Source organism: Mirounga leonina, unplaced genomic scaffold (genome assembly GCF_011800145.1).
Source record: "Mirounga leonina isolate KUSES-001 unplaced genomic scaffold, KU_Mleo_1.0 Mir_224, whole genome shotgun sequence".
NCBI lineage: Eukaryota > Metazoa > Chordata > Mammalia > Carnivora > Phocidae > Mirounga > Mirounga leonina.
Window position 1 is genome coordinate 6,764,086 of NW_023270615.1, and position 26,155 is coordinate 6,790,240.

Here is a 26,155-nt window from a genome sequence, read left to right on the forward strand (position 1 = left end):
GCTCAAGATGTTGTCATTGTTCCCAATTCTCGTTCCAAAGATTTGCAAATTTAAGAGCATGGTATTGAGTTTTTAAACCTCATCTACTATTGTGGAATAATAATGTAAGCAAGACAATGCGTGTAAACCCGTTGTATATGTGTGTTATTATTTATCTCTTTCTAAGTAGGGAGATGGAGGTGAAAAGGAGGTCAGGGTGGGGGCTGGGAGGGAAAGCCTGGCCCAAAGAAGTACAAGAGCCTCATTGCAGGTGGCAGGGGCTCCTTTCACCACACCCAACTCCAGCCACTAAAAGGTTCCACAAGTACGTGGGGGCACTGTGCTAGGTTGGAGGGAATCAAACAGCAGTGGTCCCATCTTTCTAGGAGTCTAAGATTTATGGTGGAGACCAAAAGTGAACAGTTTCAATGAGCACATAATTCCAGCAATGGGAGGTGAACACAATGTGAGAGTTAATCCTATGTACCAACTTGACTCGGCTAAGAAATTCCCAGATAGGTGGTATACCATTATTTCTGGGTTTTCTGTGAAGGTGTTTCTGGAAAAGATGAACATTTCCATTGGTAGATTGAGTAAAGAAGGCTGCCCTTTCCAGGGCAGGTGGGCATTATCCAACTTGTTGAAGGCCTCAGTAGAACAAAAAGCTGAGGAAGGGTGAGTTTGCTTTGTCTGTCTGAGCTGAAATATCCATCTTCTGCCCTCAAACCTCAGCTCTCCTGGTTCCCGGGCCTTCAGACTCTGACTGAATTACACCACTGGCTTTCTTGGTTCACTTCTTGGCCTCCGTCATTGCACGAGCCAATTCTTAAAATAAATCTTCTCTTATGTATCTCAATATATCCTACTGGTTCTATTTCTCCAGAAAACCCTGACTAAGATGTAAGAGGATGTGGGAGTATATGTAGGGACTGTAGCAGGGATGAGTGGTCAGAGACTCCTTCTCAGAGGGGTTGACTTCTAAAGATTCACCTTTGGTGTCCCTCATATTCTCATGACCTCCACCCCAGAGCAAGAATGGGTCTAGAAAGTGACAAGGAAATAACCATTCTCTACCTCGGATTCACTTGGTACCGTGTACCAGTCCAGGCTGCCTACGGTTAACAGGTGACCTTTGACAATCCACCTGTGAATGGGTAAGCTTTCCAGTCAAGTTTCATCAGTGATTCCTTTTTTCCTTGGAGGAAAGAGTGATACGAAAGGTTTTCTTGTTGTTGTTTGTTTGTTTTTTTGTCAAAGGAACCATTGCTTGCGAATGGATCATCAACTACATCTGGGTTGATTGAGCCTGTGGCAAAGGAAAATTTTCAACAGGAGAGCAATGTCAAGGAGCGTAGCCTCTGAGGTGGGAGCGTCTCTGTAACAATGCTCAGATAATTGCTCCGCATTTCTGTTGCTGCCATGGCGGTTCTGAGCCAAGGGCCCGTCGGGACGGCCGCTCACACTGAAGCACTCAGCAGCTTGGGCACCCATTGGATGAACATCTCTCAACACACTCTATCTCTTTTTTTTCACCGTCTGTCCTGGAGAAGATCCTGCTCTCATAGTTCTTCCTGTTCCTCTAACTGGTCCCCAATCTGTCATCTCTAAATTGCTTTGTTTCCAAGGAACACCCAGATGAAGCACAGAGCATGACTATAGCCTATTCAAAACAGCAAAAAAAAAAAAAAATAGAGAGAAATAGAAAAAGAGGGAAGTTCTGAAAAGTAAGCTTTTGACATAAATATCACTAAAATGCTGCAGAAACAGAAATCCTCATTAAGGGGAGTTGAAATGAGTGACATTTTTTTTTCTGAGAAATGTTTAGGGTCATTGTGAACCATACAAAGGGGTAAAAGACCAGTCACAGCTATTACCTGCTTCCTTAATGGCTTTGAGTGAAGTATGTTCTCTTCCAAGGTCTATGCACAGGACTTAGCAATAGCTGCCCCTTTGTCCCTCAGTCTGGGTCCCTGTGGTGGGTAGAAATGCTGGCATGGCCCACCAATGTCATCATGTACTATGAGACCATTCATGGGTGGTAGAGTTTGAGGTTGTGCATTCTTTCTACCTCCTCTTATTCCTAAACCCCTATTTACAGAAGGACACACTGCCCATCTGCCTACATCACCCTTCTTTATTCTGAATTAGCCTTCATTTTCCGTAATCTATATTTAAATAGATATGACATTTAAAATTCTGGGCATGGGGTATAAAGGTGGAACAGATGTCCCCAGGGTGAAGTATCTGAGAGAAATGACAGTTGGATGGGCTAGGACTAGACACATACAAAGTGGGTAAAAATGATGAACAGAAAATTCACAAGAGGAAATCCAAACTGCTAATAAACATGAGGAAAAAATGCTCAACCCTACTAGTTATCAAGGGAACTGTCTATTTAAACAATAATGAGATACTATAATAGTCTGGGTCCTCCAGAGAAACAGAACCAATAGAAATATATAGCTAGACATAGATATAAATATATTATAAAAGAATTGGTTCATGTAGTTGTGGAGGCTGAGAAGTCCCAAGCGTTGTAGTCAGCAGGCTAGAGACCCAGCAAAGCTAATGGTCAGTTCCAGTCTGAGTCAGAAGGCCTGAGAACCGGTGGTGTAACTTTTGGCCCAAAGTTGTAACTTCTAGCCCAAGTCCTATTGTGAAGGCAGAGAAGACCCATGTCCCCACTGGAAACAGTCAGGCCTGAAGAGAGGATTCTCCCTCATTCTTTCTTCTATGGATTGAATGAGGCTCACCCCCACTGGGGAAGGCAATTTACTATCAATTCAGATGTTAATATCATCCAGAAACACTTTCAGGGACACGCTCAGAATAACGTTTAATCTGGGGCACCTGGGTGGCTCAGTTGGTTGAGCGACTGCCTTCGGCTCAGGCCATGATCCTGGAGTCCCGGAATCGAGTCCCACATCAGGTTCCCTGCTCAGTGGGGGATCTGCTTCTCCCTCTGACCCTCTTCTCTCTCGTGCTCTCTGTCTCTCATTCTCTCTCTCAAATAAATAAATAAAATCTTTAAAAAAATAAAAAAATAAATTAAAAAAAAGATTAAAAAAAAAAAAAAGAATAACGTTTAATCAAATATCTGGGCACCCCATGGCCCAGTCAAGTTAACACACAAAATCAACCATCACAGATACTATTTCATAACCCCAAATTTTTCACGTAAAAAAAGCAAGCATTGGCAAAGCGTGAAAAGAATCAGAAGAGTATACAAATTGCTTGTGGGAATGTAAGATGGTATCACCTCTTTGGAAAGCCATTTGTCAATCTCTAGTAAAGTTGAGTGGGGGCGCACCCCATAGTCCCACACTGATGAAAGACTTTCATATTTACACAAGGCCAGATGTTCAAGGATACACTTTCTAGCACTATTGATAAAACTAAGAAACATGGGGTTGTGTATCATAGAGTAGATTAAAAAAAAGTAAACAATCCACGAAGCAATGCGATAAATCTCAAAAATATAATGCCACATTTAAAGAAAACTGAAAAATGATACATACAGTATGATACCATGAATGTAAACATTTAATGAAAATGATAGACTAATAGAAAATATCACTATATTTTTTTTCTGGGTAGATACCTATGTAGAAAATTATTTCAAAAACAAACATGCATAAGGCTGATTCACACCAACTTCGGGATAGTGCAAACCTCTGGAATACAGAAAGGGAGAGAGAAAGAGTGTGTGGGTGGGGGTGGGAGGGAGAGAAAAGTCATAGCAATTGGGTGATTTGGCTGTAACTGAAATTTCACTTACAAAAAAAGGAGATTTGGCAACATGCTGATATTCTCTTAAATCTAAGAGCTGAGTATATAGGTGTTATGTTTTTTTCTCTACTTGTATGAATATTTGAAATTTTCCAAATTAAAAATAGAGTAAATGAATTAAAAAGCAGTATTGTAGTAAGATCCCATAAAATATCATGAGTGATTAAATGAAAGGATACACTCTAAAACAATCTGGGAGACTGTAGACCGAACTATTAGTACTAGTTATCTCTGGGAGAGGCCTTCAGGAGTTTTATTCTCTACTTGCTAAATTTTCCTTTTGTTTGAACTTTTGCCATGATTGTGGATTACCTATATAATCAGAAAAACTAGCCAAAATGTTGAAAAGGGGCAGAAAAGATAAAGATGTAAGGAAATTTACATATAGGCCCTTACTCAAAAAACACCCTTGGACCCCCACTCCTTGGTGTCATTTTTCCAAGAGTAGGCCAGAGGAAAGAAGGAATACGTTTATATTCTTAGAAGCCAATAACTAGCTAAACCCCAATTTTGCAATTATGCAACACCAGCTGCCATTTCTGAACATTCACAAAGAGCTAAAAAAAGAGCTCATTATGTTCCTCTGAAATCTGCTCCTCATCCTGTATTCTCTGTCTGGATGAATGTTGCCACCAGGCTCACCAAGTCCAATCAATTCTACCACCTTAATAACTTTTGTGTCCCATCCCCCACTCTTGTCTCAACGGCCCCTCAAATCATCTCATTGATTGGCTTTTCCTCCTGCCTTAGGGTTTAACCCTTGGACTCCACCCAGCAAACAGTAATCAGGTCAATCAACCTTTTATTTGATCATATAAATCCGTTCCTCAATTAATTATCTCTACAAAATGTGCCCACGTTTCTCATTACTGACACGATAAGATGCCAACTCTTTAGCGTGGTGTCAAAAGTCTGAAGACCTTTCTGGGCTAGCTCCTGCCTACCTCCAGGCTGACCTCTTTCCAGGCACCCATCAGCCTATAATTTCTCTGCAGTTACCTGTGGTTTCCTGGACTTCACTCCGTGTCTTCTTTAAAGGCTCTGTGGTTGTGCTTCCTCTGCATAGGGACATCGACTTCACCAGTAAGCTCAGCCCAACACTTTCTTTATGAACATGTTCCTGGTTCTTACACACATGCACGCACGCACTCCCCTGTCCATTTGGTCACAGAGCTTAGCTCTTTTCACTGCCCCCCCACCCCCGCTCTTGTTTTATGGATTTAATAATTCTCCAATTATCTCTGAGTATACTGAATAGAAGCTGTTGTCTTTAATTATTTAGTTTTTACGTGGTGTCTATTTCTCAAATTCCTTCCACTTTCACAAGATCAATTTGTTTTTCTTGGATTACCTTATTCATGCTGCTGGTTTCCCAAATATGTCTGGTAATTCTAACTCCCACTATTCGATTTACCTTTCAATTTCTAAATTTTTTTTTTTTTTAGAATCTCTTATCTGCTGATAATGTCCCTTTCTTTCTCTTTGCTTAGAGGTTTATTTCTTTTTTTTAATATTTAAGAGATTTATTAAAGCATCTTATCACAAAGATGGAAACACATACAGATTAGAAACATGCAACTGTCATCTTCCACAATCAAGTTAAAATGTTATGTATTTCTCCCGTTTTCAAAGCTGAAACCTTCAGATATCAGTACATCGACACCTTTATTTCTGGGAGGTGTGGGAAAGCACTATTCATATATACAAATGTCCGGTCCACCACCTTGGGTCAGAAAACCAGCCTACCATCCTAGAATCCACTAAGTCAACAAACCTTTCCTAAAAATGAAAAATAGGCAAACACATGAATTTCTCAAGACCCAAAATATTTAAGAATATAAATCAAGAATATTGTAGTTAAGCAATAATTATTTATATTAACTCTGAAGCTTGCAGGGTAAGCTTTTTCAAGGAAGAGGCTACCTCCACATCTTTGAACCACAGGGCCTAACACAGTGCTTAACCAAGAGCATGACTCAATAAATAGTTGTTGAATGAAAACAGCATTAACAGAAGTTCTTGAAGCAATCCTCTGGCTTTCTTTTGTTGTGATCCTATCTATACTAGAGTATGGTTCTAACCTAGCTTCCTTTTTAACTGGGAGGTGGAGAAATTAGACCAAAACAAAAGTACAAGAAACATGTGTGGAGTAGAAATTCCTACTTCTCTTGTGTCGAGGAATGTATTTTCTTGATAGGTGAAGTGTGACTGAGCCTGGGGCAGAAGGGAGCATGTTGAAGGGGGAAATTCAGTTTGGGGGTGTGAGAAGAGGCAGAGGAATAAGCAGTAAATTTGAGAAAAACAGCTCGCCACGAAATCCAAACCATTTGTATCTGGGACATCCTGAGCATTTCTCCTTTTCCCCCCAAAATTCCCAAAGAAATAATACTCAGTGTGGACCCCATACCCTCTTCTTCCCCTCCCATACTTCCACCTACTTGTAGGTTTTTAATCCCACATTCAATGCTTATAGTTCACAAATGTGGAAATTTGGCCAAAGTGTAAATTTAATGTATGTAATAAAACAAAATCTAGGACTGGAATGTCCAGGAGATTACAATCACATTTGAGAGCCCCAAGGTAAAGTCTTGATTAATGAACAAAAAAATCAAGAGGCACAACTGTTTATTTGAGACAAAAGGAGTATAGAGTATCTTAGCTATGTTTAGCTGGAGAGCTATTTTGTGGATGGTGCTAAATAGCCATTTATTCCTTCCACAGGGGGGAGGAAGGACTAGCTTTTGCTGAGTGTCAAATATCTGAAACTATTCTGAGAAAGAAGTTACAATAATGAACAACGAAGACTGTGCTCAAAAAGTTTAAAGACTAGCTGCGAATACAGACAAGCAAATAGGGCAGCTACAAGGTGTGATGTGTCCTACAATAGGGTGATCCCCAGGAGTTATGAAAACATAAACAGGAACAAAGTCTTGCAGGGAGAGGTCAGGGCAGTGTTCCCAGGGACATCTCTAAAATCTAAAAGATTAATGCATATTATTCATGGTAAAGTTTGGGGGCAGTTATCATAGAAAAGGGAAAGAGAATCTCATAGCAGAGAGAGCAGCCCTGAGGCCAGAGGAAAAAAAAAAGGTAAAAAAGTCCTACTAGGACCCCCATATGTCTGGGAAATCATCTGAGAGGTGGAGGGTAGTGAGACCTGAAAGAGGAGAAAGAGGCAGGAGAACCACCAAGGGACTTATGCCCTCCCACTAGAGAGCTTAAACTTGACATGAGGGCAGTGTGGAGGGCAAGGAAAGTTTGAGATGAAGCAACAAGATCTGATTTGTATTTCAGGAAGGTCTCTATGGCTGTATTGTGTGGAATGTATTAAGAGTTGAAAATGGCCATGTACCCGGTACATGGAGCTCGAGGAGGATTCTGTGGAGCAACCTCGGAGAGACGAGAGTGGTCCTAGACTAAAATACTAGCAGCAGATCAGAGAGAAGTGGATGGAATCCCTTTGAAAGATATGTCTGTGGCAGAATCAGTAAGAGCCAGGAAAAGAACCTAAAGCCACACACTAAGTAAGCTTCTTGTTCAGGGTCCAAGGGGCTGCAGAATGGTCAGCTATTCACAGTGGGGTCTCCTTGTAGACTCTTCCTGTTTCTAACCTGTTTCTCCTTCACTCCCCTCATTGTTGAGTCTCCCCTTTCCATATAGGGGATATTCTTTTAACAACTCTGATTCCCTCTCCATCTTCCCCCCTCCAACCCAAGTGACTGGTCTCTCATCTCACCTTCCTGCCCACCCCAAACCTACACACAGCTCAAAGCTAAGTGGCTCCTAATTCAGTTGCTTCTTGAAGGCTTCTATAGAAAAGACAATGACAGCCCTTGATTTCCCAGGAACTTCGGAAGAATTAAGGGCAGGTGAGGGAGTGGAAGAGGGATTTCCAGGCAGTTGATCTCTTTTAAGACCTTACCTCCACTGGGAGTCAGTCCTGTCTCTTGATTTATCCAATAATTGCACATGGGTACATGGACACACAGAGTGCTCAAACACACACACACACACACACACCTCCAAAGGACAAATATTAGTTCTCAAACATAGATGCTCTATGAAATGATAAGGGAAGAGCTCAAAATTTTCCTAACTACTTCACAGTTTGCAAGGCATAGAGTCAGTGTTTTATTCCCTCCTCAGCTTTTGAGTTGAACTTCTTTCGTGTTGGCAGTCTTAAGAAAGGACCCATTGCCAAACCTGGATAACACCTCTCCGGGTCACTTTTCTCATGATCACTATTCGAAGCTTCGAGATTTCTTGTCCTAAAGTCCTTTATGAAATTCTTCCTCAAAGTTGCTCATCATTCTCTGTTTCTGTCTGGGATAAAGAATGGTAGGTTAGTTTTACTGTTTCAGATGTATCTATCAGTCATCCTCTTCTGGCCAAATAATGGAAATTGTTTAGTGGCAGCGCAATACTGTGGAAAGGACACTCATTTAAGTAAGACCTGGCCTTAAAATGTTCACTAACCTCCTGATACTGAGTGAACTTTTCCTCTGAGCCTCAGTTTCCTCATCAATACATGACAGGTGGGGGCGCCTGGGTGGCTCAGTCGGTTAAGCAGCCGGCTCTTGATTTCAGCTCAGGTCATGATCTCAGGGTCTTGAGATGGAGCCCTGCTTTGGGCTCCATGCTCAGCGGGGAGTCTCCTTGGGGATTCTCCTTCTCCCTCTGCCCCTCCCCCTGCTCCCACACTCTCTCTCTCTAAAAATAAAACAAATCTTTAAAAAAAAATGACAGGTAACATGGGTTAGTTTGTTTTTCATAATCAGTTTATATCGAGTGTAAATATATATGTAAAAGTATTTGACATGTATAGTGGGTGTTCAAAAATATATGGTATTTATTTTTGATTAAAGTCAGAAATCATCTAATGCAACCATTAATTTTTGCTAATGAAGATGCTAAAGCACAGAGAGGGGTAAGATTTTCCCAGTCCCACAAAGTGGCAGAGTCAGAAATAGATGCCAAGTCTCCTGATTCTTGCTCAATGTTCTTTCCATTACACCTTCTGTAATGAGCCTGGAGTATGTGTTTAAGGAGTTGGAAGCCTTTTATTATAGAATCTGTGCCCCAAGGACATGCCCCCCCGCCGCCCCCAAATGTCTAGGCTAATGCCAGTTATATTCAATGTCCATGTGGCTTTGCCTTGGATGGAAAAAATTTTTTCCAGCACCACCTATCCTATTATTCTGTTTTGAAAGGGTAATCTGTCAGGTACATCAAACATTAAAAGCAGCGGGAACATTCTGAGGTTGTAGTGTGTATATTTTTCTCACCGATTAAATCTTCACTCCTCAGCTATCAGGCAGAAGGGAGGAAAAACTGTTCCCCTCCTCCCCTAAAAGGAGAAAAGCTTTTAAAACAGTTGGCAGAATCCACTATGCAAAGTGGAAAAATAAAATTTTCAAGCAACATCAGATGAGAAAGGCAAAAGAACACATGTGCTCAGGATAAAGTTTGTTTTCTCTTGGGCTAAAATATTGCTGCTTCATAATTCTAAGCTATTATCATTAGAGCCAGATTGTAGCCAACAATTTTATCAACACAATTTAATGCTTTCCCTAGGTTACCGTTATCAGGAAAATAGAGTGGAAGTTTTCAGCTGATCTCATCAAATCACAAAAAAAAACCCTGACATTGGTGAAAATGCAATGTTTCTAAATGGCAGAGAAAAGGATTGATATGCAAGACTCAAATTTTCTTCTTCACCCACAGCTGATATGTGTGACAGGAGTTATCACCAGCATTTTGATACGATCACCTAAACAATTGTCATCAAGGAAGGCCTAAGCTCTTGAATGTCCTGCTGGCATCTCAAATTCAATACATGCAAATTAAAATCCAGTACCTTTCTCCCCTCCCCCAATTTATTCTTCTTCTCGTATTCCCAATCTTAGCAAAAGCTCCATCAATCCCTGAAGACATCAACTCCTTCTTTCTTCTCCTGTCTTCCTCCCATCCCAAATGGTCTCTTAAGTCCATTTTTTAAAGCCCTGAAATGCCACCGCCGAATCCACTGCCACCATGTTAATTCTGACTTTTATCATCTCTTGATCTATTGGCACTTGGGTTTGATGAATTGGTCCCTGAGAGTCTGTTCTTATCAACCTCTAATCTATATTTCTTATGGCACCCAAATTGCTACTGTAGAATGTAAAGCTTATGATGGTCTAAGATTTTCTGTGGCTCCTTGTTGCCTAATAAGACCAATTTTTCATCTGGTCTAAAAGAATTTTTTCAATCCACCCAATCCACTTTCCAACCTCCTCTCTTTAGCAACTACCACCATGACCATGCAGTTAAGGCTTTGACCATCCCCAAAGTATTCGCTGTTCTCTATGATTTTGTTTATGCTGTACTTTCTGCTTGTAAGTGCTACATTTGAACCCCCATGTCTCCCTGGTAACTTTCTTCTTAACCTGAAAGACTCAAATTCCCCATCTCTGTCAAGTTTTCTTTGAGAATCCCCAAAGACTTAGTTGGGTCTTTCTCTGTATTTCCATACCACAGTTAATAAACTGCTATTGTGTCAATTATCCTGCTACATTATTATTATTTTTTTGGTAGGGAATTCTTTGATGAGTTAGTTTGTATCCTCCTTGTATCCCTAGGTCCTAATACAATGTCTGACACAGTAAGATTCAAATGTTTGTGAATCAAACTACTGATCCCTTTCGGGGTGAAAATAAATGAGAGTGATTTTCATGTATAATCTCACTTAAATTTCCAGTTATGAGAAAAATAGATTGGTTCTCAAGTAATGTACCATGGCATAAAGGTGTGCTGCTAAATATATAAAATGTAAATTACACAAAATTATGTAAATTATGTAAGGGCATGGTCTCTGCACATCCATCAGGTAGCAAGTTGAATGGATCATATAACTGAACACAGGATAGAATAACCTTGATGCATACAAGAGCTTTAAAAGTATACTGTAATGCATAGCCAGTGACCCTCAAAGTGCTTTTTTTTTTTTTTAAATTAGAACCCGCAAGACCTTTGCCTTGCTATGTAAAAGAGGGTATAGTCAGAGCAGACAGTTCATCTTAAATGAGAAGTCCATGTTCAAGGGCAACCAAGGGTATAGAATGGCAACTATGGGTGTCTTCTAGCAGTGAGAGAGATTGTTAGACTGTAGACATTGTAATTATTGCTAACTGCTTTGGGGCCTTTCAACATCTCCAATTCTGTATTGGAAACATCCTGTATTTGAAAGCATGCCTAAAAGGTAGAGAAATGATTGAGGCAGAATTGTGGAATATTAGTTTGAAATTGACAGCCTGGATTTCAATCCCAGCTCTGAAGTCACTACCTCCGTTGACTTTGCCAAGTCATGTTATGTTGGCCCTCAGATTGGCCGGCTCTATGATAAGACAGGACCTACTTCATAAAATTGTGGGAATTAATCAAGCCAAAAACAGAGTCTGGCTTGGAGCAAGGCCCTAGTAAATGTTACCTACTGTTATCTGTTGACACTGTTGGTGTATTTATTTCTATGGTCGGTAGTGAGACCTACGTGCTAGCTTCGTTTCATCTGCCTTCCCTGCTACTGCTGTGATCTCCTAAATTTGTTATTTTTAAAGATTTTATATATTTATTTATTTGAGAGAGAGAGAGAGAGAACATACACAAGCGGGGGCGGGGGGAGGAGCAAAGGGAGAGAAAGAAGCAGATTCAGGGCCCAACCCAAGGACCCAGGGCCGAAGGCAGACACTTAACTGACTGAGCCACCCAGGCACCCCTGCGATCTCCTAAATTTAATAGTGTAACTTGCTTACTTCTGGTTCCTCCACTTTCCTGAAAATCTACTGTGATTCAGAGAAACAGAGGAGAAAGCTAAACACAGCTGAGTTCATGTTTCCTCTCTCTCCACAAATTCAAGAACATAGTCCTGTATCTGATTAGAAATACCTATTTTCTGGGAAAATCAAATCTAAGCATCTCTGGCTAATAGGTTTCCCTTCAGAGGACTGGTACAATCAGAGAGATAAAACAATAATTATCAAGTTTACTTGGATGGTAAAATGAAGTTTGGTTGAGGAGATCTGGTGAAACTTGCAAAATACCACTTGGGCAAGCAGACAGGAGATAAATACCCAGAGGGGGAAAAATGACAACAACTCTATCAAAGATACTTATAAATTGAGAATACATCAGGGCGAAGTTCAGGCTGACTCGGGGTATATAAGGACATAGGAGAACATTAACTTTTATCTGACCAATGTTAAACAAAGATCAATGGCCAAAAATATTTATATACGTGTGTGGAATGCCACAGTACCTCCATGCATTGCTCCCACAATCAGATGTGTGTAATTTGACTCTTGAAAGTAAGTAGTAGTAACCTATGACTCATGACATAATTGTTTTCATCCAATCATCAGAGTTTGACAGTTGCACATGGCAGGTATTAACGCCTACCTCTTGGGGATACTGTGATAATGAGTGTTTTCAACAATGTTTCCAGTTGAGAACCAGAAACAAATGAGGGGTGGTGTCTCGTGGTTATCAGACCCAACTATTATTCCTTTTTCTGTAATCGAGGATACAACAGGCCCAGGGCCTCCTAACATACCTATTTATGAATGAATGATATTCCTCAGCCAAATAAAAGCTTTCAGACAATAGGACTCTACCCTCAATTCAGCCTGAAATCAGTATGTTCCAAAATGAAAAGCCTCCTAAGCACATCTAGGTCTGTTTTTTTCACCCATTATCAATGACACCCTTGTCACATCTGGACACTTCTTACTCCTCACAGCATTTGACATCATTGGCCCCTACCCTCTTTCTTTAGTATTCTTTTATTTTCTCTTATTTTCTTTATTATTATTATTATCTTTTTAAGATCTCATTTATTTATTTGAGAGAGAGAGAGCACAAGAACACAAATGGGGGGAGAGGGGCAGAGGGAGAAGCAGACTCCCCGCTGAGCAGAGAGCCCAATGTGAGACGTGGGCTTGATCCCAGGACCCTGAGATCATGACCTGAGCTGAAGGCAGACGCTTAACCAACTGAACCACCCAGGCGCAAAGCCCTCCCCACCCCCACCCCCACCGCCTTTTTAATGTATTTTTATTTAGATGGCAGGTCTTTGGGTGAATGATTTTCCTTCATCTCAATTTTCCAAAATTTAACCATTCTTTTTTTTGTGGCCACTATGATATCATATTTTTTTCTTTCAAGTTTTTATTGAAATTCCACTTAGTTAACATATAGTGTATATTAGTTTCAGGTGTAGGATTTAGTGAGTCATGGCTTCCATACAACACCCAGTGCTCATCAAAGGTGCACTCCTTAATCCCCATCACCTATTTCCCCCATTCCTCCACACACCCCCCTCCACTACCTCCTGATATATTTTTCTGGGTTTGGTGTCTGTTTTGTAGGTTCTTCCTTGTCTGTCCATTTTAGTTTGTTCCTTTTCTAGGTCTTGCTCTTTGTTTTCTGGATTCTCTGCTTCTGAACAGTATCACCCATTACTATTATGGTTTCTCATATGAGAAGCACTGGGTGAGGAAGGAGCTCAGAGTAGGACCTGGTCATCACAGAGGGTGTTGTGGAATATGTGATATTTCATTTGATTCCTTAAGAATGTGGTAAAAGGGGATCATAAAGTTTCTGGTATAAAATTCAAGTTATGCTTGTGGAAAATACTGTCTCTCATTTTATTGTCTGTTCCAGCTTGCTCTTCATAAAGGAAATGTTTTCCTCTGAAGGAAATTAGTTAGTTTTCATCTTAGTGCCTCAAATCTAAATGAAGTCCATTTTATTTATTTATTTTTTAAGATTTTATTTATTTACTTGAAAGAGAGGTAGAGAGAGAGCACAAGCAGGGGGAGTGGCAGGCAGAGGGAGAAGGAGAAGCAGGCTTCCCGCTGAGCAGGGAGCCGGATGCGGGGCTCAATCCCAGGACCCTGGGATCATGACCTGAGCCAAAGGCAGCCGCTTAACCAACTGAGCCACCCAGGCGCCCCTAAATGAAGTCCATTTTAAAGAGTTATAGAATAAAAGATGCTCGGGTCATTCCGTACATTAAAATGTGCTCATCTGAATTCAATAAGGTATCGAACTGAACAGTTATGTGACTCTTTAGTCCTTCAGCTTTTCAAATAAGAATTCTTGTGATGGCCGAGTAGCTGCTCCCATTTGGAGAGAAAAGTGCACTTTATTCGCATTTCTTATATTCAAATGAGTGGCTGAGAAAGGAAATTACACAACTTTTCAAAATAAGGTTTAACTTACAAACACAATTTCCAAGACATTAATATTTTAACATAATTCTTTTGCATCTCACACACACACACACAGGATAAACATTTTAAAAAGAGATCTAGGGGCAATTGGGGGGCTCAGTCGGTTAAACATCTGACTCTTGATCTCAGTTCAGGTCATAATTTCAGGGTTGTGAGATCGAGCCCCGCTTAAGATTCTCTCTCTCCCTCTGCCCCTCCCGCCCCCACTAGTGTGCTCTCTCTCTCCCTCTCTCTCTTTCCAAAATAAAATAAAATAAAGTCAAATAAAATAAAAAGAGATCTAAATATCTCTCAACAAAAGCCAGAACAGGAGGTAGGAGAAAAGTCAGCTTGGGAGGGTGTGGATTTGGATGGTTTCCCCAAAGGAGAGAAGTGGTGAAGCATCTGGATGACTCTGCAATTTTGTGGAACATTTTTATATTTGCAAAGTGCTTTAGAATAACTCCTCCTGACAAGCATGTAAGCCAGATAACCATTATCATGCTAGTTTTTTCAAAAGATGAAATAGAGATCAGTGAAGCAATCTGCCCTCTTCCAAGAGAAAAATGGCAAGTGGTAGCAGATTAAACATCACTGAGCCTGAAATTCCATTTTGCTGGGTGAGCCCCAGCGCCCAGGACAACCAGTTGGATGAGGGTGGCTCGGCAGTTGCCAAATTTCGACAGACAAAGCAGAGCACAATGTGATAGTTCATCCGGATAATTTAGGTCAGAACTCCCCCATGACCCTGGAATCTCAAAAACAATGTAACCTGATCATGGCACAAACTCAGGATGTTATACTCAGCCTTCCTGAGGTGGTCCACCAAGACATGAGTGCTCCTTCCAAGCGGCAGGGAAGAAGTTCCGCTCACATTTGCTTGGGCTGAGATAAGTCACAGGAGGGATGGGAATCGTGCTGAGAGGGAGGCCTTCCCTACACAAACAGGCGAGTCAGACTTGTTTCCTGTGCCTCCGGTTTGGACAACTGAAGAAGCGTCTTCATTTTACACTTGGCTACCTCTATGGTGTGCTGGGGAACATCTGTACTCTGTTCGAATAAAACCCGAAACGTGATTTAATGCTTATATTTAAATAAGTTAATATTGAAATGTACGATTACATGCCTCATTAAAATAATTGCTCCCAGGGACCCTGGTGGGCTCTGACCTGCTCCACACTGGCCCAGCTCTGGAAGCCCACGGAGACAGCAGGAGCACTAGCCCAAGTGCTGGGTATCGCTCAATGTCAGTGCAAATTAAAGGGAAACAAAGCAGCTTGTTTTTCCTCTGCAGCCTTTCTCGAACCAAAACACGGGAGGACCTGAGCCAACTGCCATGGGCAAAGCCGCCAGTGGCAATGAGTCACTGGAAATCTTGAATGTTTGCTAAGTAAGGTCTTCTGTAGTTTCCCAGATCACACAGCCCAGGCCCCTCCTTCCTCGACCAGCCCTGACTCACTCGGGAGAGGGCTGAAGGCCTGTTGCCTCTGTCTGCATCCCGAGACTCACCACCTAGCTCTGGGAGACACTGGTGTGGAGCTGGTCTCGTTTGCTTTTGAGTTCTTAATGTTATTTTGCGTCGTTTTTTGGTCGTTGTTGTTTAGTGGTGATAGAATGAGGGCATCAAGTATCTGGAAAGGACCGAAGGTTTTTTACACCAGCAGGGAAGTCATCACCCAGAATCCTGTTACTGCAACCTGTTAGCACCTCTGTCACTTCTTACACCAAGCTTTCTCAACCTCAGTGCTGCTGACATTTTGGACCATTTCAGTCATTGTCGTGCGTTCGCGGGTCAGATCCACTTAGCTTCTGATCGACTGATTTCTCTAACTCTTCTCTTTGTGCAACTTTTGTATTCTTACCTGAGTGTCAGACAGGAGAGACACAATCAACACTGTCTTCGCAGGCTCTTGAACTTCAAGCCAGTAATCGTTCCTAGCATGCCGAGTGATTCTTCCCGGCTCTTCATGCTTGGCCCCCGCAGACAGTGACGGGCTGCATGGGTGACAGATTGTGTTTTACTAAAAGGAAACCTAGCTTTCTTAATTTACAGTCCTTCTGCTCACGGGCATGCAAGAAATTCCCAAGGGTTCTTGTGTTTCAGAACCTGGTGGCCTCCCTGGTTTTTTTGTTTTGGTTTGGTTTGGTTTTTTTCCTGTTCCTCATTCATTTTCTATCTCATAGGGCAATGATCCAGTGATTTAGGGTACATTGTCTTCCCTCTTTGTTCTGACCCATTACTCTAAATATGAGCCCTGAATTTCTCTCCTGGAAAACCCCTGCTTCTATTCAAATTCAAACTCCCATCATCTCCCATCTGGATGGAGGGAATTATCTTCTTGCTTCTACCCTTGTTCTGCTATAATCCATAATCCATCCTTCACAGAGCTCTTATTTTTTTTTTTTAATGTAAATAGGACTATGCCACTCCTCTGCTTAGAATCCTCCTGTCGCTTTCTGTTACATTTAAAATACAAATTCCTTGCCCTAGCCCACAAGGCCTCATGTCCTGCCAACCCCCCCACCCCCTCTGCTCTAACGACACTGGCCTTGTGGTTGTTCTCAGACATTCCAAACTCTGCCCACCTCAGGGTCTCTGCACTTGCCCTTTCTTCTGCCTGGAATGCTTCTCCCCCGTGTTCCTGTGACTGCCTCCTTCTTATCATTGATGCCTCATCTCCAAGATCAATTCTTCAGAGAAGGTTCCCCCTTATTAATGTACTTACCCCTGCCTGGACCTCGGTCACTCTGGGTCATGGTACCTGGTTTCATGGCCTTCCTAGTATTTATTGTTCCATCTTCATCTGAAGAATCCTATTTATTACTACCTTTCTTTTCCCTATTCCCCACCACAACGCTTCTGTTTTCTTCACTACTGGATCCTTATTCCCAATACCCACCCAGCAGACAGTCCATAGGTGCTCAATAAATATTTTTGAATGAATGAATGAATGATACACCTACAGAACACTTCTGCAAATAGAATTTAGGATCCTTGGCATCCTGTTCTAATCACCATCACCCCCCCATTCAAATTCACCCTTCACTTCCTGCCCATCTTCGTTGTGCTATATAATACGAGAGTCATACCCAAAACCTTGAAGTGCTCACTTGGTGACTTCAGTTTAATAACACATGCCCTATCTGCCTCTAAGTGAGTCACTTAGACTTCATAAAATTTCCCAGTGACATAAGATGTCACCAAGAGTCCTGCTTCTTCTTCTTTTTTTTAACCTTAGTCATGCATTCATTTACCTGAGTAACATCATCTAGTAGTTAGGCCCAAAGCCAAAAGAACCCAAGGAAACAGTTACTTAGCAAACTTCACTTATTTGCATGGGATTGCTACTACCATCTACCTCACCCGGATGTTGTACGAACAAATGAGATATTAACTGTGGAGCATGTTCATCTTAATAAGAAACATTCATACACAGGAAAAGGAAGCTATTGATTTTCTGACTTTCCAACATGTCATTTATATGCCTTTTACTAATAATTACATTAAGAAAGGCCAACTTTTGTGCCTTTCTCATAAGTCAAGGGAAATCTAGTTGCTTAAGGCACCCAAGAGATTCCAACTCAGAGTTCAAGAATGTTCAGGAATAAAGAAGCAGAGTAAATTTCAGGAATTTCTACCTCCTTCACTTTGTGGAGACTTCAACTGTTGTCATAGACCATAGAACATCAGACAGCAAGGAAGCCCTTAAAAATCACCTGTTCTAACCCCTTTTATTTTATAGATGAGAAAGTAAAACCCGTAAAATCATGGACCAGAGTCCTCTTCAAGCTTGTAAGTGGCCAATGCCTGCCTAATGCCAGCTTCCCCTACTTTCACTCCAGAGATGGTTCTGTGATAGAGGCCTTTGCTACTCACGTGCCCTTATTCTATTATTGTCCTTTAACTTCCAAAGGTCATGGTTGCAAACCAGGAAGGGGGAGTAAAATGCTAAGATCAAGATCTCACCAAGAAAAAAGCACATCATTCTTCCTAATATTTCCAGATTTTGGTCTTTTAGTGAGAAATAACCACTCTCGTTGAAGGTATGCAAATAGGCATCTGGAAAGAATTCAGGTCAGCGTGGTCAACATTTCAAAACCTTGGCTAACTTGGATGCCAGCTCTCTGGAATGCTCAGCAAGCTGGAACAACACTGGATGCAGAAATAAATAGCGTGGGGCAAAAATTTAAGGAAAAAAAAATGTTAACTTGAAAAGTATTTTTGGCTGGAAAGAGCCGCCCTTAATTATTCAGTAATTGAATGAGCAGTAAGTGAGCATAGCTGAGAAAAACCAAAGATCAAAAGACAACACCCAGTACAATGATGCCGGTCAATTCCTTGCAAGGAAAAAAAAAAAAAAAAGAATAGGAACTAGTGCTTATAAAATATCAAGACTCTGAGGAATTAAAAGTCAAGAGTGTGTGTGCTATATGGACTGTGAAGAAATATTAAGTTAGGTCTTTTCTACCCTTTTTGAGAATGCAGAGCAATTGTAAATAAAATTTTTTAAAGGACTTCCATTTGCACAAGTTAAAATCAGTTAGCTCAAAAACAGAATTCGTTTCTAGATAGCTGTCGGGTGAGACCAGTACTTAGACACACAGATACACACACACACACACACAGCATAGGAAGGATAAATTGAAAATATACCAAATAGAATTGGTACCGTGATTTCCAATCATTATGTGTCTAGGGCCGCAGAAACCCAATTACCTGTAAGAGAAAAATCTAGATGAAAGTAACCAGAGTAGTTGCTATACGTTGAATCAGCTACTTCCCACCTGTTAATACAGAAGAGATAAATTTAAAATAAGCCTTTAAAATGTCAAGCTGGGGGAAAATGTATCAGCGGAAGTATAGTCAGGCTCTGATAAAATATGAACACACTATCGTGGCATGAATTCTACTTTCTCTTCTATTTCATGCTTCATTTTCTTCTTCTTCTTTTTTTTTTTTTTTTTTTTTTTTTGGTCCTTCTAAAATCTAGCAATAGAGAAGACTAGAGAATCCATAGCTGGGCTATTTCACAAATAAATGGATTTCTTTTGTAATAGTTGAAGTTAAGTGAAATGTTTAACTCTACATTCAGTTTTCTTCATCCTGGGGTGGTTAAAGTAGCCGAAAAACCAAAAAACAAACAAACAAAAAAAACCCAATAGCATGGCAACTAATATGTGAATATGCTTTATATGTTGGAACACTAAACTTATATTTTAAAACATGAAGAACTGAACCCTAAAAGGCTCATCGTATGCAATGTTAAGAATTATGTGTGTGTGTATATATGTATATATGTGTGTGTATGTATATTTACACGTATATTTAATACTTACATTTTGTTTTATTTTTTTAATACTTAAATTTTAAAGTAAATCTTCATCACATATAAAAAGAAGAGCGTTGAGATTTGCTGACACTAGCCTTTTTTTAATATGATAAAGAGAATAACCATATACATCAGAACAGAAATAATCACAATGTGCTAAAATCTAGTTATTATTATACCTTAGTACAAACAACATAGGTGGTTAGTTGGTTGGTTTCACCAATAGCAAGCAATTCAGAGTAACTCACACTGTGCGTTTACCAGGCCCAAGCTCAGAGCATTCCCCCCAAACCCCTCTTTTGTTGCGGGTAATAGACAAACAGTTATATCTTAAGACACACAGCAACTGCAAGAGAACTTGTGCGGAGTAGTTTCAGGGCCTGTTGTACTCGTTTTCCATTACTGTAACAAACTACCGCAAATTAAGTGGCTTAAAATAGCACAAATTTGTTATTTTACCGTTCTAGAAGTCAGAAGTCCCAAATCAATCTCACTGGGCTAAAATGAGACGTCAACAGGACTGCCTTCTTTCTGTAGCCTCCAATTTCTAGAGGCCCTTTGCTGCATTCCCGAGCTCACGGCCCCTTCCTCTATATTCCAAGCCAGAAGCAAAGTAGCATCTTTAAATCTCTCTGTGTCTTTAAATTTGACTCTGACCTCTGTTTCTATCACCGCTTCTCCTCTGACTTCCCTGCCTCCCTCTTTCCTTTATCAGGGTCCTTGTGTTTACATGAAGACCACCCAGATAATCCAGGATAATGTCCCCATCCCATCCCCAAATCCTTAATTTAGTCACATCTGCAAAGTTCCTTTTGCCACTCCAACCTAACATGTTCATAGTTTCCAGGGATTCAAAAGTGGGACATTTTAGGGAGGCCATTATTCTGCCTACGCCCTTACCATTTTTCACTCTCTCTATCCACTTCTTCAAGCTGGAGCAGATCTCATTTCAAATCCACAAGTTACAAAAAAAATCTTGCTTCACCTCTGTGTCTGGATATAGGGGCTGACTGCCCTGCATCCCTCAGTGAATTCAAGTTGAGATTCTGCCTTCATTTAAAATGTAATGTGTCTGGACTTACTAAAGAAGAGACTGCACAATTAAATTCCTTAATGAAATACACTTTCTGATGATCAGTTTTGATGGGAATATACGAGTGTGCAATACAGACCTCTCAATGCACTTCTGATGAGTAATAAAACCCAAAAGAGATGTTTGTGAATATGTTGCTTCCTTGAAACACTAGTCTCTGGGGATCTTTTCTTTTTTTTAAAGATTTTATTTATTTATTTCACAGAGAGAGACACAGCAAGAGAGGGAGCACAAGCAGGGGGAGTGGGGGAGGGAGAAGCAGGCTTCCCGAGGAGCAGGGAGCCTGACTTGGGGCTGGATCCCAGGACCCTGGGATCATGAACTGAGCCGAAGGCGGACGCTTAACCACTGAGCCACCCAGGTGCCCCTCTCTGGGGATCTATTGCTCCTTATGAACCATTGTAAAATCTCCCTTCATTCATTTATTCCACAGATATTATTGCCTGCCCACGATGTGCCAGGCACTGTGGAAGGCACTAAATATAAAGGTGAGCAGAAGGGATATAGTTTCTTCCTTCATGGGGAATGCAAACTATAATCTAGTGGAGGAGACAGACACCTCACATAAACAAACAAATAAATATATAATTGCAAAATGTTATAAATGTTCTACAGGAGATAAAGAGTATTTGGAGCTGAAGATGAAATGGAGGGGCATGCATATTCAAACCAGGGAAGATTGCTCTTAAGAGTGTGTATGTACCCATGGCTGGGAAACTGTATTTAGGAAGTTTAGGAGCAGTAATAAAACTGATTAAAATCAGCCTGCTTTTTATCATCATCATACATTGGCAAGTCTAAACAGTATCAATAATAAAACACTTCTCCCAGAAAAAAAAAAAATCTTTTGTTGATCTAAGTTCTAAACAATCGCTAACAGTTATGTTGAGTTTTGATAAAATACACATAAACTAAAAATTAGCACATTTTTATTACCTACCCTTTAAGACACACTGTTTTCTACATGGAGGTTAATTTGAAGAACCAGCTATACTAATCAGCTCCCAATGCACACAGACTCAGTGCTATGGTCTGAATGTTTGTGGCCCCCCAAATCTGTATGTTGATGCCTAAATCCCCAATGTGGTGTTTCTTGGGGGGATAATTAGGCATGAGGGTGGGACCCTCATAATGGGATTTGTGCTCTTATAAGAAAAGACACAAGAGAAATGACCCGCCCTGCACTCTCTACTCTCTACCATGTGAGGATACCACAAAAAGATGACCATATACAAAGTAGCAAGCATGCTCTCCCCAGACATCAGATCAGCCTGCACCTTGATCTTGGACTTGCCAGCCTCCACGCTGTGAGAATTAATGTTTATTGTTTAAACCATCCATCTATAGTACCCGGTTACAGCACCTGAACTGATGGAGACACTCAGCCACCTGTATCTGTTTCCACATTAGGTTCAAGGGCGTGTGAAATAATCCGAGTTAACTTACTTCTCTGTTCAGGCGTCCCAGTCTTTGGTTCTTTCTGATACCATTTACTCTTCCCCATGTGCCACGCCATGATCAAATGCGAAATGCTCAGTTATGTCCATATTGAGGACGGCAAATTGGAGAAAAAGACTCATTCTTGAGTTTCTTTCCCATGTCTGGGATAACTGCTATTCAACTCACATGAAAGTCACAACACAACTGGGTAGGGAAGGACTGGACATAAACCTCTCTCATGGTCAAGGACATCGGAAGTCTGTAATGACAGCTATTACCCACAGCAGTGTTTGCGTAAAAAAAAAAAAAAAAATCAAAGAGGTTAATCCAAATCCTTATCTGTAACTTGTGCAAATCATCCTCCAAACCTTTGAAGAGTTTGCTATTTGGGGAGTTTTTCTTCATGTGTGGTATTTTGGGGAAACAAAAAAATGTATTCCTTCTTTTCATCATTTTGAAAAGAATCATTGATGGGAAATGCTGCAGAGTGTAAGTTTAACAGTGAAAAGGCTTTTCTGGACACAGTGGAGTGTTCATTTGAAGCTGTACTCAGAGTAAAGGCAAATTTTGAAAAGTTAATCCCAACCTTTGAAGTCCTCCAAGATCCGAAAGAAAATGTGGACACAAGAAGATCAGTCAAGATTTTGCTCTCTGCTGAGGCTATTTTTCTTTTCTGAATTAACTTTTTATCTGGAGTGAAGCTTTCCATGAGGTTAATCAGACAAACAGATTTGCAAAGAGACAGAAGTGGCTTTGAACAATGTGTGTGAAACACCAGGCATTTACATTTTTTCTTTGAATATCAGAATCCGCAAAGTGTGGAGATGACTGATAAATGTACAACAACAAATGTAAGAAAATGGATGTTTACATAGGAAAAAAAATCAAATTTTGAAAAAGACCAGCAGCAACAACAAAACCAAAAGGACAAGGTTTGAATGCCTCAATCATTTTTACCAAGAATTGGACACTTGTTCTAAAGCAATGGATCAAATATTGTCAATGTTTCCCACCATTTTGTGATTTTGTCTGGCCTTTTGCAACAGAGGTCTTTAGAAGTTTCTACCAAATACAACAAATTCATGATAAATTTTCTAGTGAAGATACTTTAGTGAAGTATCTCTTTTGAATGATGGAAAATTTGATAATTTGAAAGCCACTAGACTCTATCTCAAAAAAGCAATGATCTTGCCAATTTTATAATTTCTGGAAATTACTGTGCAGTAGGATTTTTATGACTCTTCCAAATGTATCCATTTGTTTAAGATTTTCTGAATTATTTTACGTGTTGCTTTACATAAAAAAGACTTTTCAAAATTAAACTCAATAAAAATTATTCTTTGATTGACTATGAGTGAAGACAGGTTGACAAATCTGGTAATTCTATTAAACCTGAATATTGAAAGATCAATTTTAATGAAGTCACTGACAAATTTGCCAAATTAAGTTTTGAAAAAAGAAACTAATATTATAGGTGTAAGGGTTTTTTTTTTTTTAATACGCATTAATGTAATCACAAAGTACGAATTCTGATCAATGAGGAAGAGCACACCATTCAAAAGACAGGGCCAAGACATTCCGTGAAAGAGGAACAGCAAGGGCAAAGACCCTGAATCATGAAAGAACAAGGATTGTTTCAGAAATTAAAAGGAGGCAAATGTAGCTGGAGGAAATGTGCAAAATAGAGAGTGTCTTGGTTTGTGCTTAGAGAAGCAAGCAGGGGCCAGATCCTTTCACCCTACAGGGCTATTGCAATGAATTTAAATTTCATGTTAAGCACAAAAGGAAAATACTGAAGTTTCTTAAGCAGGAGAGGGTTGTGATCAAATTTATGGTTTTACAAGATAACTCTGGCTGCCATGTTGAAAATAGATTGAAGGAGAGCAAGCATGAAAGAAGGTTACTTGGGTGATCTGAATGAAAAGATGTTGTGGCTTGGATTCAGACGATGGTAAACGAGACAAGACGGAAGAGTGGATAGGCCTGAGATCAGGGATCTATATTTGTGGCAGAACTGATAGGATTTGCTCACCGAGAGGATGGGAGGAGTGAGCCAGAGAAAGAATCAAGAAGGCCCGGATTTCTGGCTTAAACAATGAGGGGATGGTGGTGTCACTGGGGACACTGGTTTAGTGAGGAAATTCTTCATCTTAGGGCTCAAAGGCAACTTCACAAGCACAAGTACCAAAATAAAAATAAAATACAAAGTGAAGTCCTCATTAAAAATAAATAAATAAATATTGTCATATAGAGAAAGTATCAAAATAAAAATAAAATACAAAGTGAAACCCTCATAAAATATATATATATGTAATATAGTCATATGGAGAAAATGAAGACACCATCCAGCCCATACTTTCATTTCACACATTAGTAGGCTAAGGCTCCAGGGGGAAAGATAACCCGTCCACTGAGTCAGAGCCTGTGAAGTCATCTTCAAGTCAGATTCCTTGGTTCTCGCACTCCAAATACTTCAACCAGTTTTTTGTTTTTGGGTTTGTCTGTTTGTTTTCATAATTTTTACTTTATACCCTCTTTCAGCTATTCAAGTTCACGTCTGCTGACAGAGCCTGTGAGCTCGCTTCTTCCTGAGGGCAGAGTGATGTCGCTCCCCCCGTGGACAGCGATGGTTCTTCCTGCCTTCAGATCTTTCGGGCTAGCCAGACGATGATCCTGAGACGCACAAGGAATGCTGGCCATCAGGACATTTTCACCCATCAGGTCTCCTCCTCTCAAGTCAATACCCCCAAAACCATTCTGGAAGGCTTCTAGGCTCTTGAAGAAGAGTGTCATTATTCAAAAAATTCTTTCAGACAAATAAATACTGATTCCGTATCTAATGTTCCGAAGGTTACGAATGATTCGAAAGGATGATTATTGATCCTTCAATCGTTTCAATGTGGTTGGAAAGATTAAGATATAGAGGTAAAAACTGGTTAAGGGATAGTGCTGGTCAGTACAAGATTTGGCATTATAATAGGTGACTAACCCAGTGAAGACCATGATATTTCAGAAAAGGCCGTTCAGGTGGGTGAGAGACATGAAAGATTACGGGGCTATCATAATCTATGGAAATCAAAGAATAGTTTTGTTTTAAGAGAAGAAAAAGAGGGAGGCGCCTGGTGGTGCAGTCAGTGCGTTGAGCGTCAGACTCTTGGTTTCAGCTCAGGTCAGGATCTTGGGGTCATGAGATCGAGCCCCATGTTAGGCTCCCTGCTCAACGCAGAGCTTACTTGAGATTCTCTCTCCCTCTGGCTCCCTACCCCCTCCCCATGCTCTCTCTCTTTCCCTAAAATAAATAAATACATCTTTAAAAAAAAAAATTAAATGAAGAAGAAGAAAAGGAGGGCAGATGCAAACTTTACCTGAGAGAAGCCAACCCAGCTCAGGGCCTGGCCAAGCCCAAAAAAGAGTCAGAAGTTTTCATGAAGAGTAGTGGTTCTGGAGACTGGACTTCTTGGAGGTAGAACAGCTCACCTAAGAAGAATAACTGATCACTGTACTTGTAGTAATCCAAGTAAGCCTCGTGAGGAGGTAGTATGCAAGTTCCATTTTACAGATAAAAACATCTTGCCTCAGTCACACAACCAGCACCATTTTGTGCTGGGCTGCAAACCTAGAAGGTTCGGTTATAGAGCCCTCATTCTTAACTGCCGCAGCATGTGGCTTCTCACATGAGTGCTGGTGGTTTGTGACACTCCAAGGGAGGGGTGCCAAGATGACCAGGATGAAGTCTGGAAATAGTGATGAGGCACAAGAATAAATGAGTAGCCACGAGTCACAGCAGAGACAGCGTCTGATGACCGCAAGGGCAGAAGCAGGCTCCCGGGCCAGCCTCCAAACAGGAAGAAAGGGGGATGAACATGGAGAACAGGTCTGGAAAGAAATACCTCCTGGCTTGGAGAGAGGGTGGGATGAAAAGAAGAAAAAACAAAGTTGTAGGGCAAGCACAGCCAATGACAAGCCTCCCTTGAGGTGGATTCCTGGCAGAAAACTGGTCTGGCTGTCCCTGATTTCACTACTCTGTCCCTGCATCTTCAGGAAGGGTCACAACAGCCTCTGAATAAATAATAAATGGAATAAAACTTTATAGCAGAGACCGAGTATGAAATGCTTTGGGCACACTCTGAATCTCATCTTCTTTTCTCCTTCCTGAGGTAAAGAACAAATATTAAAATTATGAAGAAACATGGCCAATATATATGTCAGGTTGTAGAATGCTGAAATTCAGGACAGGTGGCTGGAATTTAATTTTGGAGGCCATAGGGAGCCACCGA

The 26,155-nt window shown here is 40.7% G+C and overlaps 1 long non-coding RNA gene across 1 annotated transcript; it reads right to left on the minus strand.

Annotated features, from left to right (window-relative positions):
* Positions 1 to 7,403: 7,403 nt before the first annotated feature.
* LOC118026248 lies at positions 7,404 to 25,523 on the minus strand. The gene is made up of 4 exons (XR_004683508.1): positions 25,244 to 25,523; positions 18,670 to 18,732; positions 15,878 to 16,010; positions 7,404 to 8,091 (listed from the first exon to the last, which is right to left on the minus strand). It is a non-coding gene; the product is annotated as an uncharacterized LOC118026248 (long non-coding RNA).
* Between the last annotated feature and the right edge of the window lie 632 nt (positions 25,524 to 26,155).